Source organism: Amphibalanus amphitrite, unplaced genomic scaffold (genome assembly GCF_019059575.1).
Source record: "Amphibalanus amphitrite isolate SeventyFive unplaced genomic scaffold, NRLGWU_Aamphi_draft 000171F_arrow, whole genome shotgun sequence".
In the NCBI taxonomy this organism is placed as follows: Eukaryota; Metazoa; Arthropoda; class Thecostraca; order Balanomorpha; family Balanidae; genus Amphibalanus; species Amphibalanus amphitrite.
The window spans coordinates 91,183-96,371 of record NW_024881666.1 but is presented as its reverse complement, the minus strand read 5'-3'; positions in this window follow the sequence as shown (position 1 = coordinate 96,371).

Sequence of the window (5,189 nt, the reverse complement as noted above, 5' to 3'; positions counted from 1 at the left end):
ACGTTAACGTTTCCTCGTTTTTCTCCGTTTCGTCACCTTGACACTTACTAGGTTCTTCAAAAATAGGGTAGAGCTGCCGTGCAGTTGTCGTTGCAGCCGTAATTTCATCGAATGAGCTAAATAGCGCGCATAAGTAACGCACCAGCTGAAGCCCTCGACTAATTGTATCTATCACAAATGTACGTACACCTTGTTCAGTCACAAAAAATATATATTTCCACACAAAATTCGGGGCTTGTGAAAAAACGCGCATAAAAGACGCTGTTGATTTCAAATTATTGCGTAAGATTATGTATCGCGTCAGACTACGTCAAAATTGCAAAACAGAATCACCATTAACATGATGCAATTTATGTGTTTGATATATGAAATTTGATTAGGAATGTATGCCGGCGTGATCGATTTATATCATCCCGGTGCAACTAAGCATTGAACAACTTCAGGACTAATCCATTTGATCATCGACTTAGGTTGAGGAGGTCGCCGGACTAACTTTACCCCCAGATCTTGTGTGTTGAAATGCAAACATGAAAAGTAAAAGCCTAGAGATAGTTTCCTCACCATTGAGGACATACCTACTGTTACTTAAGTTTTACAAAAAAGATACCGAGTTTATTGATGATCGTTCTCGTGTAGTGCCCAACGTCCGCCTGCCATATTGCTATTTCTTTTTGTGCACGTCTTAACAATATAACACACACATGACACCGCGATAAAGGCCATTTCTACCATACGACACATTACGCTTCTGCCCCACCCGGCGCCCCGCACCGCTTCACGAATCACGAATACGGTCGTTTCGCTGGAGCGATGCCCCAGGCAATCGGCCGTGCCCAAGACTCTTCATCCTACTTTGTTGCTTTCTGCGCTTTCCTCAGAAACATTTATTGGCACTGCCAAATATATCAATATTTTTGGGTTAAGCACAGGCTTAAACATGATCTTATAGGTAATCGGGTAGTGACCTGACCCAACCTGACGATGAGATAGGTGCAACTCCGGCTTAAATAAATGTTTAGAGTCCAAGAGTCTATCCATCTTTCCTTCTACGGCCGGTTCCGTTCCAATAGATCCTACCTTGATTCTGATCATTCTGAATATTCTGACTTCTGAGCTGGTTCGACGTTTAAATACCAAAATAAGGTGAAGAGGATACCAAATGCCCTCAAACGGATAATTTTTTTGGCTTTCGTCCCGAAACAACTTTGCCAGCTTCCCTTGTCTCCAGTATGTGGTCCCGCTCCGACCTCTCCGCGGTGCTGACACCGACTGAAGCGGCATAGACCCATCGCGGTCACGGCCAGTGGGCGGAGTTTAGTTGGGCCCGGCGCAACGTGATTGGCCAGCGCTCCTATCCAATCTGTTGCGGTAGCGAGCGAGCCTCTATCCGGGTGCAAAAACTGATTAACATTACGAGCTAACGACAAGTGCTCTAAATTTTGAGATTTTGTTAAGAGACCATATTGACAAAAATTGGCGCTTGAGCTGAAATATCGTTTGCCAAAATTTCAAGCTAATTGGACAAAAATTAAAGAAATTATCGCCGAAAAGCAGGGTCTCATGGGGTCTGAAATGCATAGTAGGACCTTAACCCTCGCCGGCACAGGCCATTTTGCGTCCTTCGACGGCACAAGGGGGGTTGGTACGACCCCCCCTCGCGTTTGGCCCCTGATCGAGCTAGAGCTTCGCGGAAAAAACGAGCGTGTTGCCCATCACGAGAGGAAGCCGATGATACCCAATTTTAAGGTCCTAGGTCATCGGGTGACCTTCCAGGTCAGGTCAATGACCCAAAAACCGGGAAAATCGGGACCTGTTAGAAAGTCGTAAAGTGTGGCTGCTATGTGGTTTTCCGGGGTGCTGATCACGAATATCGTATTAGTTTTGATCAGAGATGTCTTTAAGCATTTAGACCAGGTCGGGTCAGGTCAGGTCAGGTCAACCGGTAGGGGCTGCACAGTGATGCAAATGGGGTTCACGAGTGGCCATAAATACCCAAAAGTCAAGTTTACCAAATCGAGTTAATTGCGATATGGCCGAGTAGACAAATGTTTGGGGCATCTGAAATCACATGGTTTTCATGTTTTTGTCAAAACCGGCCTCGCGTATGATTGTCAGAAGTCGTGACATTTTCTAGGTCGTAAAATGACGGTCAGACACTCGCAAGTTCAAACGCCGCTGGTTTGCGTTCATTTTGTACAAATTGAAAAAATTATGCATGGAAATGATCCCCAAAGCCTTCTGCTTCTAATGCCGGGTCACAAAAAGCCGTATCTCATTCGCTTTGGCGGTAATCTGACTATTTATCATCATGTTGCAATCGCAGTTTTTTACTAATAAAAAAATGCTTTCGTTTCACCAACAGCACTTAACACAAAGTGTGCCCGTTATTCCACTATACCATAGCCTTCCCTAATCATTTATGAGTCGCATCGTGGAAGAATTAAGGTGCTAGCACAGGGCTGACCGGCGCTACAGAGGTTTTTCTCCGGGCGGTCGGGTGCCGCAATGGGCGCGCAGTGGGCGGGTGGGTGCCGCCGCGCGGCGTCCGGGCGGCGCGGCGGCGCGGCCACCCGGGCCGCCCGCTGCGCCGCGGCACCCGAACGTGCCAGACGAAAACTTCTGTAGCGCCGGTCAGCCCTGTGCTAGTGCCTCAATTCTTTCACTAGGCGACAAAGAAATGATTAGGGAATGCTATGATATGGTGCACTAACGGGCACACACTGTGTAAAGTGCTGTAGGTGAATTGAAAGCAAATATTTTTGGTAAAAAACTGCGGTTGCAACATGATTACAAATAGTTAGCTGACCGCCAAACCAAAATAGATACGGCTTTTTATGACATGGCATGAGAAGCAGCAGGTTTCGGGGATCATTTTCATGTGTAATTTTTGCAGTTTGTATGACATGAACGCACGCTAGCGGCACTTGAATTTCAAGTACCTGACAGTCATTTTACGACATCGAAAATGTCTCGACTTCTGACAATCATACACGAGGCCGGTTTTGACAAAAACATTAAAATCATACTTTTTCAGACACCCCAAACATTTGCCTGACTGACCATATTACGATTTATTCGATTAAGCAAACTTGAATTTTGGGCCTTTTTCGTATTTATGGCCACTCGTGAACCCCATTTGCATCACTGTGGGTTGTGACGGGTATTCGTAATACGTGTCAACCGCCTCTGACAGCTTCGTAACATGTTACGAAGGCACCAAAACTACTTCGTAAATGTTCAAATGGTTGCTAAATTCGAATTCAGCTCCAAAAACTAGCCGAGAAGCATGTAAAACTCGAAAAAGTGAACCGAGGTCACCCGAGGTCACCAAAGGTCAATTACCTGACCTGACCTTCAGCTGACCTTGAAACCCACTCTTATATATGAGAGCAACATCAAATCACATGTTTGAACGTTTGAAACCACGAAAAGCTTGCAAACGCGCGGCTAATGCGAGCCGACATACGCCGAGTCGCGATTCCGGCCAAACATGGTCTCGGAAAAGAGGTCACAGGTCAAAGTTCATTTGGGTTAGGGTCGAAAATTTTTTAGAGTAGGTGTAAAATTGATCAATGCGAGGGTACTGAAAGTTTCGTCGCGATCGGCCGCTTTTTGCGCGAGTTATTCCCGAAAAACCTTGGGGGGGGGGGGGGGTTGCATCAACCCCCCTGTGCCGGCGATGGTTAAAATTGGGTATCATCGGCCTCCTCTCGTCACGGGCAACACGCTCTTTTTCCGCGAAGCTCTAGCTCGATTAGGGGCTGAACGGCAAAGGGGTCCAACGGACCCTCCTCCCCCTCTGTACGATAGACGCTGGCAAAACACCAATATGGGCGAGGGTGAAAATACAGCTGCTGTCATAAAAATTCAGCTTGAACCAAAGGTCAGGCTTGCCAAATTTCAGCTCTCGCAGCTATCAACAAAAATAAACATGTGGGGGCGGCACCCGCCTCCCCCCCCCTCCTCTCGGCCACTGCCAGCGAGGTTGCGTATCATACATGTTACAAAGCATCATATCAAGATGACACACCCCAGCAGCCTGAACAAAAACTTATTACCCACGCTAGTCTATCGGCACCATAGCACATGGTCGAGACTGTCGTCAGCCACGGACGCGCACTCGACCAACCCTCTGAGCCCGTTGACTGCGGGTGACCTTGACATGTCTAGCCTGATCGGCGGCCGGCCGCTGTCGTGCGGTCGTTACCCGCGGAGGGGAGAGAGACACAAAGTTCTACGTTATAGCTGACCTCTGACCTTTCCCTGCGCCCTGGTCACCGACCCCGCTCCATGTCGCTGGGCGGTGGCATGGCGGTGGAAACCGGTTCTAGCCTCTACACATGCCACCATTCTAACCCTCCCCTCCCCACGCAACTACGCGGCGTGGAGTACGCTCGTGCGTAACTGGGCGGAGCAAGGGGTCACGCGATACAGGGGCGGAACTGGTTGCCCTCCCGCTCGCCGAGCGACCAACGACTAATACCCTGGAGAACCGTACCTATATGGGTAAATGTCATAGTCTGAAAATGCTCTCTGGGTTTCACATGCTTGTTCAAAGCAAGAGGTATCTGTACTTTTCCGAATTATTTTATAGTGGTAAGGTCATTAATCTGCGTGCCTGACCTTCCAGTATACATATGCTACGCCGATCCGTCGTCATGGTGCAGTGTCCCGTCCGATGGAAGCACCGTGGGACGGGAAATGGAACTGGTGATTTTGCCTTAAATTGAGCTTAAATATTTCACGTAAGAATGAGATGGACGAAGCATAAGTAATGCCAACTGCGCGGCGCCTCGTGGACGTAAAAAAATAGCCGATCACCCCTCCCCTCCCGGTGACGGATAAATGTTATGTCCCGCGAGTGTGACTTTGCCCCCCCCCCCTTTGCTAGCGGCTGTGACCGCCAGTGACTCTGATCAGGAAACGTTCCAGTTTCCAAATGTGAATATGGACCCGCGGGGCTCTGGTGATTGCCCGGGTGTCGGTGTAAGGGTAATGTAAGTGTTAAATTTAACCATGCAACGATCAGATCCACAAGCCAGGTTCGCAATCTTGGTGTGATTTTCGACCGCAACTTAGATTTTCAGCCACATGTCGATGACTTGATTCCAAAATGTACTGCAATGCTGCTCGCGCTGAATCATGCCAAACATGTTATTCCCATCGCGACTGTGAAGTACCTTGTGCAA